General features: G+C 42.2%; 1 protein-coding gene and 1 non-coding gene across 2 annotated transcripts in view; one reads left to right on the top strand and one right to left on the bottom strand.

The window, feature by feature from the left end:
* The window catches only part of KAZN (kazrin, periplakin interacting protein), a 510,314-nt gene that overhangs the window by 8,357 nt on the left and 483,115 nt on the right, over positions 1–18,842 (top strand). The gene's annotated exons all lie outside the window — the stretch shown is intronic.
* On the bottom strand, positions 6,255–6,327 carry TRNAK-UUU. The gene has a single exon. It is a non-coding gene; the product is annotated as a tRNA-Lys (tRNA).

Below are 18,842 nucleotides of genomic sequence, written 5' to 3'. Positions count from 1 at the left end.
TGTATTACTATCCTCTGGAATCCCAACCAGTGGGAAAAATGCCAAGGACTTTTGTGCTTGTTTAGTGAGATTTACACTAGTTGCTGTTTGAGCAGGTACATCCCCTGGACAGTTTGAGGGAGATAATCTAAACCAAGCTCCCAACGATAGTGCTGACAGAAACTCCTGTTTGGTCAGCTATCAATCAGTCACATTTATTGAATACTTATCATGTGCATGGCACTGTATTAAGTGCTTGGAGAGTACAAATAACACTATAATAAAATGGGCTGAACAAAACCTTTATTTCTGATATTCTGTATACACCACCTCAACAGACATCTTTTCTCCAGGTCTGATCACACTCAGCCAGACAAAATTCTAACAAGAGGTACCTAGATGGGAAATGGAGCAGAGTGCACAGAAAACAAATTCCAGACCTCTAACACTGTGCTTGAAATATCCTTCCCACCTTTTCAAACCCAGCTCTCCTGCAGGCTGAAGATGCCCTGCCTGAATTTTTTTAAAACTTTCAGGAAGTTAAGGGGGCAATGGGAAGAGAGAACATCTGTCCTCCCTCCTTCCTGTTGGTGACCCGATGCCTCTTCGCCTTATGATCCCAGTCCCCATTAGCTACCCTTCTATGGGAAGATGAAGGCCAAGCTTGCCAATTCTTGAGCTGCCTTGACAAACTACTTCAGGTAGTGGTAGTATACAAGGTCAAACCGTTATTCGAAAAAGAAGCAGGCTCCACCTCCAAATTGTAAGCTCCTTGAGGCAACGATCATGTCTACCAACTCTCACGTGCTCTCCCAAGTGCTTGGCACAGTGCTCTTCACACAGTAAGCACCCAATAAATTCCACTGACTGACTTCCATTATTCCATATTGACACATTCTTTTGGAGGGTTTCTTCGTGCCTAATTCCTAGTCTAGTTTTCCTTTGACTCACTGCCTATTATAGAATGGGAAGGAAATGCATTCATGCTTGAGCTACTGCTGGGCATTCTATCTGCTGGGGCCAAGAGCCAACGTAACAAAGAAAAACTACAGCCCAGCTTTGTCTCACTGAGTGGAGCTGACTAAGATGGATTTAATCCGTAGTTTAGTCCACTGGACTGTAAACTCCTTGTGGGCAGGGAATAAGTCTACCAAATCGTGTCGCATTGCACTCTCCCAAGCGCTTAGGACAGTGCTCTGCACACAGGAAGTGTTCATTAACTATGATTGATGGGTTTTGAGTCTGGAAGGCTAGCACGCCTGAGTATGACATCCAGTCACTGGGCCCACTGAATAGTGTGTCGTCTTCATCTCACAGTGTGTCCCAATCTTGTCTGCTCCCTACTGTTTTATTTAATATTCAGCAGGGGATTCTGATGGCCCTGTCCTGAAGGATGCTCACTAGAGCTTGGGATTTACAGCTTGAGAAGCAGCGTGGCTTAGTGGAAAGGGCATTGGCTTGGGAGTCAGAGGCTGTGGGTTCCAATCCTGGCCCTGCCACTTGTCAGCTGTGAGACTTTGGGTGTCACTTCACTTCTCTGTGCCTCAGTTACCTCATCTGTAAAATGGGGATTAAGACTGCGAGCCCCACATAGAACAACCTGATTACCTTGTATATACCCCAATGCTTAGAACAATGCTTGGCACATAGTAAGTGCTTAACAAATACCACTATAATTATTTACAGTGTTATCTCTGCTCCACCTGGCTCCCCCCTTAAAGGGCCCTGTACCCCCAAGCTACCTAAGGCTGAGAACAAAGCACTTCCCATTTACCCAAACTCACTCTTTTAGGTTACAGATGTAGAACTAGTCAAAACTCTGAGACTAAAGCATATGAATTATACATTATTTAGAGAAATGGACATTGCAGATTGTAGTCCATGGTTTTAATGAATCCCAACAGATCTTCTGGTCATGAAGGTAGCTCATCCTCAGAGGGTGTTTTCAAACCATTGGTTGGAGGTCCTTGCTTCATTCTGCTTCACCTATCTTTCAAATTCTGCTCAATTCATTTCCTGCGAAACAGCCCTTAAAATCATGCTCCATCGTTTCCTGTGTGGGAAGCATATGGATCTCAATGGCAGTAAATGCTCAGAATTGTGCTCTGAGGAATAATGTCTGCTCACAGTACAGCGAAGGCAAATGACTAATCAAAGGTAGCAGAGCCACTTCATAGCAGAGAAACCTAGGAGCCCCAACTTAATCCCTTGCTTTGCTGTCAGCCCCCCTCCCACTAACAGTGTTGAAAGGGTGCAAAGAGAGCAATGGGAGGCAATTTGGCTGCCAAAGAATTTCCCTGCTCCAAAACAATGGAGAAGAATGTTACCCAGATGGCTTTCCATGTTTCTTGTGAGGAGAGCTGCTTGAAATCTCCTTGGCGATCACTATGGAATTCGAGGGATGAAAGAACCTAAAAGCCCTCTGGTCTAATTAACATTATTATTATTAGTGATAGTATTATAATAGTATGTGGAGATAAGGAAACTGAGGCACAGAGAAGTGAAGGGACTTGTCCAAGGCCACCCAGCAGGTAAGTGGTAGAGCCGGGGTTAAAACCCACGTCCTCTGACTCTCAGGTCCGTGCTCTTTCTGTCAATCAATTGTATTTATTGAGTGCTTTCTGTGTGCAGTGCACTGTACCAAGCGCTTGGATCTTGTTCCCTCCCTGCCATTAGGAAGAACTGTGCCAAACTACTCCAAATGGGAAGACTATGGAATTAAAGTCTCTAAGAAAACAGATGGCATTGCATCACCTTCCTCAGTAGCCCATTCTAGTGTTTTAGAATGAGAATGCTGAATGGAAATAATGCTAGAAGTGAAGTACTGGCACCCCTGCAGGGTAAAGTGAATTCACAATAAGCCAGGCTCTTTTTCAGCTAGACTGTATTTCAGTAATGTTTCTGGTTGATCTGCTAGCCCTCCACTGAGTTGTTGTGTACAGTAAGAGCACTTCCTTGGGAGGAGTTAGGGAAGAGGGAGAAAAGAGAGAATTGGGAGATTGGAGCATGACATTTGCCCTTCCAACCAAGTTAGGGAAGATATCAATTTTTGAAATGGCTGAGGTTTCCAGATGTTTTTGCAGCACACTTATTATTAAGTGCCGTCGAGTTGTTTCCAATTGATAGTGACTCCATGGATATACTTTCTCCAGAACGACCTGTCTTCTGCCATAATCCACAACCTTTCTAACGGTTATTCGGTTATCGTTGTTACGGCCTCTGTCCTTCTAACTGCTGGTCTGCCTCTTCCATGTTTTCCCTGGACTTTTCCTAGCATTAATATCCTCTCCAGAGAATTAGTCATCCTGATTGTGTGTCCAAAATATGCTAATCTAAGTTGTCATTTGGCCTTCCAAAGACCACTTTGATTTAATTTGCTCCAAAATCTGATTGCTTTTTTGGGGGGCAGTCCATGGTATTCACAAAAGCCTTCTCCAATACCACATTTTCAAAAGAGTCGCTGTTCTTTCTATCCTTTTATTTCACTGTCCAGGTTTCGGATCTGTACATTGTCAATGGAAACACCACAGAGTTGACAATTTGTTTTTTTGTGGCAGTTGTCACATCAGCACATTTCATGACTTTTTCCAGGCTCTACATAGCAAGTCTTCCTAACATTAATCTTCAGAGTATTTCTTGGCCACTAGTTCCTTTATTATTGATTATCGATCCCAGGAGAGAAAAATTGCCCACTATTTCAATCTTCTTTCCATCCAGTACAAATATGTTACAACTTCCAGTTGTCACGATCTTTTTCTTGATATTCAAAATATAGGCCCATCTTTTGGCTCTGTTCCTGATTAAAAAAACCCCTTCCCAGTTGTGGTACCAAATGACATAATTTTCTTGGATCAATGTAAAGTCATCAGCATTAAACCAAACTTATTTACCTATTTTCATTCAGACAGCTCAATTTGAGATCATAACAGGACCTACATTGGCATTTCGTATCCCTGCCTAGTGACTTCGAGTTTTTAGGCTTTCTTCAAAAGGGAGGTATGAGAAAAGAGAATTTGAGGAGGATGCCAAAACTTAACAAATTCATAACCTGAGAAATGATAGATGTTTAGCACAGATTGGCAGTTATATTTGCATTAGCTATTGGATCTTGATTATTAATCAGTTGACCAGAATAACGTCAACATTTCTACAGTTCACAGTAATGAAGTGGATGGCAAAGTACTGTATTGTGTTGATGACATGCGAATTTGTGAAGTGTTCCATATTTTTCCTGTCTGTCTCCTCCACTCTAGGCAGTGAGCCTGTTGTGGGCAGGGATTGTCTCTATTTTTTGTATTATACTTTCCAATCACTTAGTACAGTGTTCTGCCCAAAGTAAGTGCTGAATAAATATGATTGAATGAATGTTGAGGGTGTAGGAGGTTGTATGGGGAATTTTCTTAGTATTGGAGAAATTCTCATAGATGTCTGGCATCAAGAGCATGAGGGAAGGTCTTCAGTTTTTTCTTGAAAAACTAACATTTGCAACTCTCATGGCAGGCTGTTGGGGTTAGCTGTTCCAGAACATGTTGGGCTAATAGCCCAAGCGCGGGCTTGGGAGTCAGAGGATGTGGGTTCTAATCCTAACTCTGCCACTCGACTGCTGTGTGACCTTGGGCGAACCACTTGACTTCTCTGTGCCTCAATGACCTCATCTATAAAATGGGGATTAAGACTCTGAGCCCCATGAGGGGCAACCTGATTACTCTGTATCTACCCCAGCGCTTAGAACAGTGCTTGGTACATAGTAAGGGCTTAACAAATACCATTATTATTAGTAATAATTATTATGTTACTTGTTAAGCCCTTACTATGTACGTTAAGCACTGGGGTAGGTACAAGATGAGACACAAGATCCTTTTTCATTTGGAGTTCACAATCTGAGGAGGGAGGAGAGGTATTTAATCCCCATTTAGCAGATGAGGATACTGAGGCACAGAGAAGTGAAGTGACTCACAAAAGTGGAATTGTTGGGAATAGAACCCTGGTCCCCTGACTCCCAGACCATGCTCTTTCCACTAGGCCATGCTGCTACTTTGTAATGCTACTGAAGGATATACAGGGTGACCAAATCATGCCCTGTAGCATGCTGTTGCCAGAAGGGGTTTTGAAGTGAAAGTATATTTTTTGTCTACCCTGAGAGTCATATACTTTCAGCCCTGACTTACCTATGTATTACAGGGGAACCCAGACTTATGTGCAATGTAGCTCTCCATTCTAATCTGGCGGGGGTCGATTTATTAATATATATTTCATTTTTGGTCCTTGCCCGGGACTCGAAGTTGATGTCAGCAAGAATTTCTTGCATGAAATGGAGGTGGAATATGTAAAATAAAATCCTGAGCTTGGATCCAAAGACGTATTTTTGCCCCAGCTTTAGAGTTTCTATTAGCAATGCTTATTATAGTGCTATTTGGCAATGAGTAAGTGAAGTCCCATCTGATCTGGCAGAAGTAGAACAGATCCAGGAAACTCCCTACTTGATGACTCACGGGCATTCTTGAATGGATGTGGGATTGTCAGTTGGATGATTGTAGCTGGGTGGCATGGTGGGGGACGCAGCGTGGCGTAGGGGGAAACAACATGGCATAGTGGATAGGGCACGGGTATGTAAACCAGAAGGTCAGGGTTCGAATGCCCACTCTGCCACTTGCCTGCTGTGTGGCCTTGGGCAAGTCATTTCACTTCTCTGTGCATCAGTTCCCTCACTGTAAAACAGATGAGACTGTGAGTCCCATATGGGACAGGGACTGTGTCCAACCCGATTTGCTTGTATCCTCCCCAGTGATAGCTTAGTACAATGACTAGCACATAGTAAGAGTTTAACAAATATCACAATATTATCATTTTGACTCTTTGGGTGTGGTCCTAGGTGCCTGGGCTAGCCATCAGTTTACCCTCCAGTAGAGCCAATACTATTCACTGTGCTTTGCTAGTGAAGCACTTCGAGTTCTGTGGCTAGTATTCATTTACTGTACTAGGCATTTGAGAGCACACAATAAAAATAAAACGTTTTGAGGAGCAAAGACAAGCAGACATAGGTTGTACTCATACTATCAGAACCAGAGGAAAGCAAAGGTACAATTGGGAACAATCATAATAAGCCAAAACAAATGAATAAATGGAGTAACCTTTCATTCAGTAGTATTTATTGAGTGCTTACTATGTGCGGAGCACTTTACTAAGCGCTTGAAATGTACAATTTGGCAACAGATAGAGACAATCCTTGCCCAATGATGGGCTCACAGTCTAATCGGGGGAGAAAAAAACACCTCTGCCCGAACAGGGACTTGAACCATAGACCCTCAGATTAAAAGTCTGATGCTCTACTGACTGAGCTATCCGGGCTCCCATAGTAATAATGGTGGTATTTGTTAAGTGCTTACTATGTGCAAAGCACTTTTCTAAGTGCTGGTTGGATCCAAGGTGATCATGTTGTTCCACTTGGGGCTCACAGTTCATAGATGAAGGGTAGGGATGACATGACCAGGGAGGTGCCCCTTGGTGTAGGTAGCTTGGAAGGAGGGCTCTGAAGATGAGCTGATTTGGTGGGTTCAAGTAGTGGGAAGTTTAAAGCAGTGGGGAAGAGGGTGCAAATGAATCAGAGATGGGAGTATTGACTTGAAACGGGTAAAGAATCTGAGCTGGGGTCAAGTCTGTCAATCATATTTATTGAGCACTTACTGCATGCAGAGCACTGTACTAAGTGCTTGGGAGAATACAATATAACAACAAAACAGACACATTCCCTAGGAAGAAGCAGCATGGCTCAGTGGAAAGAGCGCAGGCTTGGGAGTCAGAGGTCATCGGTTCAAATCCTGGCTCTGCCACTTGTCAGCTGTGTGACTGTGGTCAAGTCACTTAACTTCTCTGTGCCTCAGTTCCCTCATCTGTAAAATGGCGATTAAGACTGTGAGCCTCATGTGGAACAACCTGATTACCCTGTATCTACCCCAGCGCTTAGAACAGTGCTCTGCACATAGTAAGCTCTTAACAGATACCCACATTATTATGTGACCTTGGGAAAGTCACTCTCTTCTCTGTGCCTCAGTTACCTCATCTGTAAAATGGGAATTAAGACTGTGAGCCCCACGTGGGACAGCCCAGTGCTTAAAACAGTGCTTGGCACATAGTGAGTGCTTAACAAACACAAACAAGCAATAATTATTATTGTTATTACGAGTTTAAAATCTAGAGGGAGAGGAGAACCAAAAGGATAGCAGATGGAGAGACTTGAATCCAGTGATTGGAAGTTTCTGTTTGATCCAACAAGAAATGGGTAGCCACTGGAGTATTTGAGGAGGGGAGTGATGGAACTGGATGATTATAAAGCAGCCAAGTAGGATAGACAGATGAGGGGAGAGGTTGGAGATAGAGACCAGTAAATCCAGTAGCCAGGTGATGAGGGGTTGAACCAGGATTGCAGGGGGCCATAAGGGTGTGGGAATTACATAGAAGGTGATGGTTTAGAATGAATGGGAACATTAGGAGGGAAGATAAAAAGTTTGGGCATTTTGAGTTTATAATGCTAGGAGGTCATCCACATTAAATAGTCATTCAATAGTATTTATTGAGCGCTTACTATGTGCAGAGCACTGTACTAAGCGCTTGGGATGAACAAGTCGGCAACAGATAGAGACAGTCCCTGCCGTTTGACGGGCTTACAGTCTAATCGGGGGAGACGGACAGACAAGAACAATGGCAATAAACAGCGTCAAGGGGAAGAACATCTCGTAAAAACAATGGCGACTAAATAGAATCAAGGCGATGTACAATTCATTAACAAAATAAATAGGGTAACGAGAATAAATGTTGGTATTTGTTAAGCGCTTACTATGTGCCGAGCACTGTTCTAAGCGCTGGGGTAGACACAGGGGAATCAGGTTGTCCCACTTGGGGCTCACAGTTAATCCTCATTTTACAGATGGGGTAACTGAGGCACCGAGAAGTTAAGTGACTTGCCCAAATTCACACAGCTGACAAGTGGCCGAGCCGGGATTCGAACCCATGACCTCTGACTCCAAAGCCCGTGCTCTTTCCACTGAGCCACACTGCTTCTCTATGTTCTAGAGACAGAAAGAAATGCAAGTCAGTGAACACTTACCTTCTTTGGGTTTGGTTTTCACAGGGTCAGTCAAATACTGACAGAAGCAGAAACCCCAGTGTTTTAGCAAGGGAGAAGAGATGCTGGGCTAAGAAAAGTCCAGAGTTAAAGGAGGAGTTGTAATAGTATTCATTAAGCACTTTGTCCAGAGCACTGTATGAGGTGTTGGGATAAAGTACACAGGTGGGACCATATGGGCTTGTATGGTGGTGCTGCCTTAGAGGAAATGGCAATAATGAATAACATTCCCTTTCATTCCCCTGGGTAGAATGCCACCCTGGCCCTCTTAGAAGACAAATTGTTTCAGGGTTTTGGTAAAAGGAAACCTTGTGCCTGGACACATCTGGACTAATACCCAGTGTGTCTTTTCTCTTTCCCTTCTCCTGTCAGTAAAGTTTTCTTCCTCCCCAGACTGGATGAACCCTGTATGTCGCTCTGTTTGCTGTTCCTTCTCCACCTCCTTTCTTCTGTCCCAAGTGGCCTAGGTTTGTTTTTCTTGGACTTTTCCCATCGAAAGGGCAAAGCCTCCAGAGGTATTTTTAGCTCTAGGGCACAGGCAGCCTCTGGGGAAGCAGTTGGGTCAACTCAGAGGGCAGGAAATTCCATCTCCCAAGCTTTCAGCTTCAGCCATGCAGCCTGCCTGCAGCCCAAATCACACCAGCACGACTGGACCAGACTGGGCCCTGGCCCATTCCTTTTTCTGAAAATTCTCCTTTGTCCTTGAGCAAAATGAATGTAAACAAAAGTCAAACTGACTTATAAACGACATGGACCTTTCATCCATTCATGCAATTGTACTTATTAAGCACTTACCGTGTTCAAAGCCCTGTACTAAGAGCCTGAGAGAATACAGTGTTACAATAAACAGACACATTCCCTGGGACTGAGCAAACATATTGGTCTCCAAACCAGTTCTGGGCCTTAGAATTTGATTGGACAAGCCTCATTCTGTCCCAGCCCCATCCAGACCCATTCTGAAACCCCTCAAGCGTGTGATCCTGCTCACATCATGTTCTGTTAATGCCCATCGGATGTAAGGGGCTAATCTCTTGAGCATCATTTAGATTTATTAGGAAAGATGGCATTCATGAAATGATTTCAACACAGCATTGCAAACAAGCTCAGGTGGTCTTGGCATTCCCATTATAAATCTCCCTTTCCCTGAGGTTTATTACTTGCAATTAAAGTTATCTACCAGTGGAAACTTAATCTTTGTAGTCTGAATTGCCGGAGCACAATTTATTTCCATTTTTTTCTTATTGCCTTGGGCAGCCTAGAGCAATTGGCCTGTGCTAAGCACCAAGGTATCTGGCTGGGATGCAGCATTCTTTGCTGTGCTTTGCTTTAAAATGCGGCATTCAAAGACTTTAAAAGCGTAACAACCTCATTCTTCTGCTTAGGAGGCAAGTTTGGGAACTCCCAAGACCCTAATCATCTAAAAGTGGCTAATTTACATAAGCAGCAATTAATTATGCCAAGGAATTTAGATACGGATGTAGGAGAGGCCAACATTCTAAATCTCACTACAAAGCTTTCAGCATTTTTCCCATAGACAATTCTATTTCTCTAGCAAACGTAAATACCCTTTTTAGGAATCTTTTGCTAAAGCATGAAGGCGATTGCTTGCTTTTTATATTTTATTTTACTGTCCTGAAATGAAATGAGTTAAATCAGGTAGGGGTAAACCCCCCTCCGTAGATGAAACACGACATGAGAGGGGAAGGACAGGAGGAGACATTGAGACAGGAGGACAGAACCCTGGGCAGAATGAGTAGTGTTGGAAACCAATACCAGGAATATTTTGAACAACCAAGTAGTACCCTAGGCATTGAACTGTACCTGGTATTGTGCAGAGCCCAAATTACAGAGATGTCATAATCCTGACCCTTAAGCAACTTCCTATCAGATGGAAACAAGACAAACCTGCAAGGCTCCCATTTTGAGTATCACAGGCTCATGATGTGTTTTGGTGGAAATGGGAAGAGAAGTCTGACCTGAACACTCAGACCCAAACCGCCCTCCCCTTTCCGCTTTTTTTTTTTTTTAAATGGTATTTGTTAAGCGCTTACTATGCTCCAGGCACTGTGCTAAGCACTGAGGTAGATAAAAAGCAATCAGTTTGGACATAGGCCATGTCCTACATGTCATTTCATTTATGCTGCCTGAGCAAGGTGCCAATTCTCAGCACTAGCTGAGACTCTGCCCATAAATCAGCAGCAGCCAAAGGCTCACTCCCCACCCTCTATTTAGCCCTCAGCCCATCTAGTACATCACACACACCTCAGCATTTCCTAGAACCAAGAGGGAGTATTTCATCTGTCACCCTGACGGTCTTCCCGTGAGTTGGCCTGGGCTATGATCTGAATGTTGACTTTTGCTTGAAATGTTGAACTGTTAGGCGGAGACATGACATTTTAACTAAGCCAGTATAACTTTTGAAACACTGTTTTTCTGCCCTCTTGGCCTCCTTTATATTTCTTTGTTGTCTCTCTGCCCATGGATGAGGTCATTAATGACAGATTGGTAGTGCCCAGCAAATGGACACTTTCCACTGGGCTGCTGCACAAGTCAGGCATGCTGAAGGAGCAGGAACCTTCCTAAAATGCCGACTTTAGCTCCCAGAGATGCTGCAGGTGCATATCACATCATCCAGAAGGTACTTTACACTCCTTAAGACTCTCAGCTTCCCTACTTTATCTCTTTCAGGGCTTTAGACAAGCTAATAGGCTTTTTTCTGCGTCTAATTTCATTGCAAGCATAGCTCCTTTTTTCTCTGATTGATTTTTCCCTTGGTCGCCAGGAGCGTGCGCTAAAGTCATACATGCAAGTCCTCCAGGTCTGAGTAGTTGTTTCTCATAGACACAAGTACAGCCTTTCCAAGATGAGCAGGGATAACTTGGAGTGGCTTTAAAGGGAATCTTGGTGTATCTACTAAGGCTCCTGGGCACCATCAAGTCGGTAATGATGACCGATTCTTTTGTAATGTGGTACATGGGATCGCCTATCATGTGGGTTCCAAGGAATGTCCCTAATGACCATGGCTATTTATGTTTGTCTTCAACATATCCAGCTAGAATCTTATATTTGACAATTAATGCATTATTCTCCTTGGAAAAGCAAATGTTCTCTTCACCGATGGACCCTCAGTCAATTCTTGGAATTTTTTCCCCCACTAATTTTTAAAGAGGGGCGGTGAGACTGATGGCCAAAAAAAACAAAGTACCTTTCAGGGCTCAGTAAATATGATTGATTGATTGATGCAAAAATACCTTTAACAGAACAGATGATGAGAACATGTAAGATTCAGGGATCCTGCTCGTGATTGATTATTTATCGTGTTGAGCCATGTTATGTCAGCTAATGAAAAACCATCAGCTGGTTAATCAAATCAGTCATCTTAAAAGTCCAAGATAGGTTTTTTTTAAGAACTTAATTTCTTAAGAAAAATAGCCTTCCTCAAATTAAAGCTTTGCCTGAAGACCCCTTAAGTACAATCCATGACTGTGATTTTGGAAGCAGCTAGAGTCAAGGGCCCCGGATGACCAGAAGGATATTATTAGTCATTTCTATTTCCCCTTAGGCATGTTTTCGTTGTGTCTTAAAGTTCCTTAAGCTTGTGTACTTAGTTCAAAGGGTCCTGCCATTAATTAGACCAACAAGGTAGTATAATAAAAGCTATAAGCATCCACAGTATATAAGACTTTTTATCCTGATTAACAAAGCAACCCCCATCACTCTGTAAATCTCTCTAAATATTCAGAGGGTGTTTCTATATGTAATTAACATTGTTAAATAATTTTCTCTCTTACCTCTGAGAAGCTGGAGGTTTGAACAAAGGATCCAAGCTAATCATTTAGGGATGTCAAAATAGTAATAAAAATCCCCCAAAGATTTTTTTGGATTGGATATTAACAATTGAGAAATGTTTAGCCATCACTCATTTGTCTCTGTACGGTGATTTTTATTTTTTTGCAGGGCTGAAAAAAACTACAAATATTCTTTACTTAAAAATACTAACACTCAGGGATCATTTTGCCCTTAAAAGTCTTTGGTTTCTTTAGGTAATGAATGAATATGAAGGGATCCAAGTACTTTTATATTCTGTACAGTGAGATTTAATAATGATAGTAATAATTGTGGTATAGAGAAGCAGCATGGCCTAGTAGCTATAATACGGGCCTGGGAGTCGGAAGTAACTGGGTTCCAATCCCAGCTCTTGCACTTGTCTGTGTGACCTTGGGCAAGTCACTTCCCTTCTCTAAGCCTCAGTTACCTCAACTGTAAAATGGGGATTGAGACTGGGAGCCCTGTGTGGGACAGGGACTGTGTCCAACCTGATTATCTTTTATCTACCCCAGCATTCAGTACAGTGCCTGGCACATAGTAAGTGCTTAACATGTACAATAATAATAATAATTTGTTCAGCACTTACTGTGTGCCAAAAATATACTAACTGCTGGGGTTGATACAAGATAATCAGGTCAGACACAATCCCTGCCCAACATGTTGTTAGGCTGCCATAATTTAAATATTTTCCAGCATTTATCTAGATTTATTAGTCATGTTCGTATTACATGAGGATTCTTACAGATTTGTCCAGTTGCAGATGGATCCCAACGGATCTGGATATTTCAAATGGATTGGTTTCTGGGTGTGAATAAATTGTGTCCTTTTTGGTGATGAAGATAGAAAATGAATTATGCCACATGGCACTTTCAGGAAAAGCAGACTTCCCAGCATAAATCCATTTGAAGACTAAAATGCAGCTATGCCATCCAAATGAATTCTGGTCTGGTTGTCACTATTGACCCTGCTGCCAGTACAGATTTAGCTTTTGAGGTCATGAGAGCAGAAAATTACAGCAGAACTCTGACCAATCAGGATGCATTTCTATATTATCGAATGTACACGTTTGAAAAATTCAAACAAAGGAAAATTGATATTTCCATCATCACGCAGAAACATATGTTCCATGTCAGGGAATTCGTCTTGTAAAGAATCAGCCAGCTCTGTTTCGGTGCATATTTATTTTTCTTGGATTTTGTGATGTACTAAGTACCATGCTAAATTAAAATTCAAGCTATAGCGATTACTCAACGGTAATAACATACATGTCACATTTCATGCTGTAACAACTCCCGAACACATGCAAAAGTGACCCAGAATAATTAGGTCTCTGTTTACCTTGGAAGGCTATGAAACATCACATCTGGTCAGCCACCAAGGGAGGTTTCTCAAGGCTACGGCACTCCACTGGAAAGCTTTAGCTCCACAGAGGCCAAACCTTCTTGGGCCCCCAATTGACTCTGTCAGTGTTTCATGACCAAACAGTGGCAAGTGGTTGACCAGTTGAGAAACAAGATCCTAGGAGTCAGAAGGACTGGAGTTTTAATCTCAGCTCTATCACTTGTCTGCTGTATGACCTTGGGCAAGTCACTTAACTTCTCCATACTTAGTTACCTCATCTGTAAAATGGGGAGCCCCGTGTGGGACATGGACTGAGGCCAACCTGATTAGCTTGTATCTAGCCCATCGCCTTGTACAGTTTCTGGCACATAATGAGCACTTATCAAATACTAATAAAAAATTAAAAAGGGCCCCCTTCCTCATGCCCTTCCACACCCTTCCTTTTCCCAGGTTCATAGGTGAGAGCAGCAGCATAATCATGAGAAACTTTGGGTGACTCTTCCATCAAGTTGAAGAAACATTTTGGAGACCAGCATCTCCATATTCTGCTTTGTGAAGGATTTTTAAATGCCTGCAGGAGGCCTAGTGGAAAGTATCTATAAGAAGATGTGAATTTTCTTGCAGTAGTTGTGCATGCATGTGTTTCTCTGTAATTGATATGGTTGAAAGGAGGAGTTTTCGTTTGTCAAATAATTTTCATTTCATTTGGTACCAAAAACAAGGCCATCATTTCCCAGTAACCTAGTACTTTCAACAGCCATGTTTTTCAGTGAGATTTCAGGAAAATTTGGCAGTAACTTGGGATCTGTAATTTAGGCCTCATCTAAAATTGTAGATCAAACTTATTCTGCAAAAGAAAAGTTAAAAGTGAATTGCAGTCACACCTTTTTTAGAATTAAATGGAACCATTCCACCGCACCATGGGAGACTGAAGTGTCACAATCCTGTGCAAGAGAGACTGAAAACAGAATGGAGGGGCATTTAGTTTTGGCTCGAGGATCACAATCAATTTGGTTTATCAATGATCACATTAAACGACTGTGGTGTGTGGAACACAGTATTAAGCAGCGTGAAGAAGTCGTGGATATTATTTCAGGTCCCGTCTCTGGTCTTCAAGAGGCTCATGGTCTAAACAGAGAGGACAGGCATGCAGAGATAGAATAACAGACCAAATTCCACAATTCAGAAAGCAACAACAGTGAAAATAACCGTTCATTCTTGCTTACAGGGGAGAGTCTCATCTCCTTGGACTCCTTGCTGCTCCAAGAAAGATTTAGTGATTCAGTCTCCCCCTTAATTAACATGGAATTAGGGTTGTTTGAGAGGCACATATTGTTTTTATTATTAATGCTTAATTTAATTATTAGTTATGTAGCCAACTCTCAATTATCCAGTTTATGGATTATCCACTCACCTTTGCTTCTTTTTCTTCTGCCACCTACCATCTGCCTCTTGGCATTTGCAACGCTTGTTAGCACCTGTACTAGAGGATGTGAAGGGAGGAGAGATGAAGCTCGGGAAAGTTCACTTTTCGGCTTGCTAAAAGCATATGAAAGACATTTGGAAGAGAAGAAGGCCAGAATATTTGGGCATTTATAATTTTCCACATGATCCAGACCCCGTTTTCTGTCAGGAAATTGCAAGTTGCTGAAGTTGAAAATGGGAAACATTAGTGAAGTTTAACTAGGAAGTGATGCTATCATCTACCAACTGGTCAGAGCCTGACTTTATGGGGTGAATTTCTGCTTTCTCTTCATTGTCATGATCATCACTGTCATCAACGATGGTATTTATTAAGGGCTTACCTTGTGCAGAGCACTCTGCTAAGCACTTGGTAGAGTACAGTGCAACAGAGTTGGTCGGCAAGTTCCCTGACCACAAGGAGCTTATAGTCTAGGCGGAAGACAGCCATTAATATAAAGTGATTTGTATTATATAATTTGTATACAAGTGCTGTGGGCCGAATAAGGTCACAGATCCAAGTGCATAGATGACACAAAAAGGACGGGGAGCCAGGAAAAAGAGGGCGTAATAGGGGAAGTCCCCTTGGAGGAGATGTGAAGTCTGTATTTCTTTTTATTAAGCATTTGTTGGACATTAAAGATGATTGCTACAAACTTGCCCATACTTTGTTGAGATTCTAGAATATTATAACCAATGTTTTACTTCCCATCCATGGCTTTCTCAGAAATTAATGCCTCTCCTAGATCTGTGTTGTTTTTTGCTTTGTAAGAATCAATCAGTAACGACATTTGAGCACTTACTGTGCGGAGCACAGTACCGAGTGTTTGAGAGAGTTTGGTAGAGTTGAAGACATGCTACTTGCCCAAAGAATTGACAATCTAGTGCATGTCTGGCCAAAGTAAGAGAATGTTCATTTAAAAACAATATGCCAAATGTTCAGTGTGTAGCATCTATTTGCTGTGTGATGGAAAACTGGAGGGCATGCCATTTTATCTTCTGAAGATTTCAACTTCCTTGTGGGCAGAGATGATGTCTGCCAATTCTATAATAGTTTACCTTCCCAAGCACTTAATACAGGTCTCTGCACACAGTACATGCTTACTATATATGATTGATTTTTCTTGTTCCCTGCTGGCTACCTCTGAAGAATGAAGAAATATCCAACTCACTGATTATGTGTAGAAATACATCTGTGCCTACCCCAGTGTTCAGAAGCTAGAGCTTCTACCTGCCTGATTATTCCTAAAGATTCATCAAGCCCCTGTGAGTGCTGGGTGGGCCAGGGACTATATCCAATCTGATTTTCTCATGTGTACCCCATAATTTAACATAGTACTTGGCACTATCAGTTGTTAATTAAAGCCATCATCATCAGAAGGTCAAACATCTTATGGCAGTTCCATTCCACTTTCCTTTCCCCACTTAAAAACATCTTCTTACCATGCATGTCTGCCTAATTTAACTTTAAAAACTTTTTTATGGTACTTGTTAAGCATTTACTATGTGTCAAGCATTGTTCTAAGAGCTGGGGTTGAGATTATCAAGTCAGATAGTCTCTGAACCATATGGGACTTAAAGATCGAGGGAGAAAAGGAATGGAATCCCCATAACACAGTTGAGGAAACTGAGGCATAGAGGAAGGGAAATGACTTGCCCAAGGTCACACAGCAGGTAATTGGCAAAGCTGGATTTAGGACCCAGGTCCTGTGACTCCCCAGTCTGTGCTCTTTCATGCCAGGTGTTCTGCTTCCCTATTCAAGCCCCTTGAGCCAAAGGACTTGACAGAATGTCATCCACATTTACTGAGATGATTAATAAATCTTTAGATGTTATTTAGAAGTTTGGTTTAGGAAAGGTGGCACATTTTACAGTTTTTACAGTTTCCTTTCAAATCAAAATCTGCCCTCCAGACTGGTAAAGAACAGCTTTTATTAGCCTCCACATCTCTTAAGCAGTTTTATACATGCGAAGAGCCTGGTGATCAATTTTACTTGGTTTTATCATCAATGATATTTACTTAACCATCAACAATTAATATTGAGCATTCAGAAGATCAGTTTTCTGCCCTTTCAGAGCCATATCTAAATCTTTTATAGCAGTGATTAGATGAAACTTTGTATTTTAAAAGCGATCAAATTTTCATCCATCCTCTGCCAGAAGAGATTGGGATTAAAGACCCAAAAACTGTGGAAAAACTTATCTGAACTGAGCCAGACAGGTGGATTTGTTACTTATATCCAGTTGGCATCCCTATTATTTTGGCCAAAGCTAGTCCACGACGCTGAAATCGAACCCTGTCTTGTTTTCCAGTTGTCGGCACCAATCAATCTAAACCCATAGCATATAGTATTCTTTGAGGCACCCTGTAGTTCTGCAAAACTGATTACAATATGCCTTGCTCTGTAAAGAATGGACTCAAAGCCCAAACTAAAGGAAAACCTGTCTAACTCCTAAAACCCAGCTCCATTGTGCCTATGAACTAAAGCACATGACCCTTCATCAGAGGTACCTTCTAAATGTTCACTCATCCTTTCAGAGAGCAGTTTGTTTTCTTCTTTACATGCATGCATAGTTCCCATCAATGTCCTTGCAAGTGACGTGTGTACAGGTTGAAAGGCCTGGGTTCCATAGAGTCTAATACAAGTGAAGCACAAGATTCAACTCTTATGTCTGTCCTTGCACATAAGGCACTCTGGTGAAGTAGATTAACCATTCCCAATGGTATGTGTCAGCAGCTTCCATTCATTTTTCACATGCTCATTGAATGATAAAGCAGGAGGGACCACTAAATACTCTCTCTGAATCTCCTTTTGTGATGACCTTTTCCATTTTGTAATCACAAAAATGGAATCTTCTTTCTGCTTATTCTGTTGTATCGTACTCTCCCAAGCTCTTAGTACAGTGTTCTGCACACAGTAAGTGCTCCATAAATGTGATTAATAGTTGATCATTTCAGCAGGAGGAAAGTAAATTATGTAAGTTATTGGAATATTATTAACATCTAGCCAGAACAAAAGCAAGGAGCTTGATTTTGGACAGACATTGCTGAATTCTTTCTTCTTGGTGCACCCGTCAGGGTCATTGGAGGGAAAGGGCAAGGAAACAATTGTAGAGGGAAATCTTTGCTCTGATCTTCCGTGGACTTAGCCAGTGTGTTCACATTTGCCTGTATGAGGCAGTTTATCTCCCTCTGCCCCTCCACCTTTTCAGTGACATCCTGTTTGCGTAGGCCAGGACAGACTGGCTTTGTTAGTTTTCTTGTCTTTTATAAACGATGAATGGAAGTGGTGGTTCTGGGCCTTGGGATGATCTTGCAGGCGTTTTTTGATACTCTTTGGGGTCAGAGAGTGCTGACCAGGAAAGACGCCTCCAGAGCAAGAATGCTAGGAATGCTCACAAGGGGATGCCCCTTCCTCTCGAGGCCAAAGTCAGCGTCTGGACTGAAATCCAGCATGTGGAGAAGGAGGTGCCTCCTTGTTCCTGTTTTTCGGTATTGGTAAAATTAATCTTTGATGGTATAGGCCCCTGCCTGAGTGGCAGAGACAGTAAATAAAATTTCTGATTGTACACTGATTTTTGTCCTTGGAAGATGGAAATAAACATCCTCGCGTATGTTTGTGTCAGAGGATACAAGGGAATGATCAGTTATAAGTTTCCCAGAGTGGACTCTGTGGAGGCAGGTCACCTGCAGTAGGGGACTGAAATCAGTATTGGGGTCAAGCAGGTGGGGAAGGGAGAGATGTGTGAACACTCCCCCGATCACTGGTTAAAAAGATGTGTTGGTTTTGATGAGTGAAGATGTGGACTGAACGTTTTTTGGTTTTTTTTTCCAAAAAATGATCCCTTCAGCAGAGTGAACTATGAAATGGAGTGGGAAGAGACTGGAGGCGGGGAGGTCAGCAAGGAGGGAGTGTGATAAGTACTTGGACAGTCAATCAATGGTATTTATTGGGCATGTACTCTGTCAGGAGTAGAGTGGAGGAGGCACACCATATTTGATCCTAGCACTTGACACTGGTTAACTGGGTAGCCACGGACCCATTTAATACTTGCGGGCTGAGAATGTGTCGGTTTACTGTTATATTGTTATACTGTACTCTCCCAAGTG

The sequence above is a fragment of the Ornithorhynchus anatinus genome, chromosome 5 (assembly GCF_004115215.2).
Source record: "Ornithorhynchus anatinus isolate Pmale09 chromosome 5, mOrnAna1.pri.v4, whole genome shotgun sequence".
NCBI classification, from domain to species: domain Eukaryota; kingdom Metazoa; phylum Chordata; class Mammalia; order Monotremata; family Ornithorhynchidae; genus Ornithorhynchus; species Ornithorhynchus anatinus.
The sequence above is the reverse complement of the archived record's forward strand: the minus strand, read 5'-3'. Positions and strand labels throughout refer to the sequence as shown.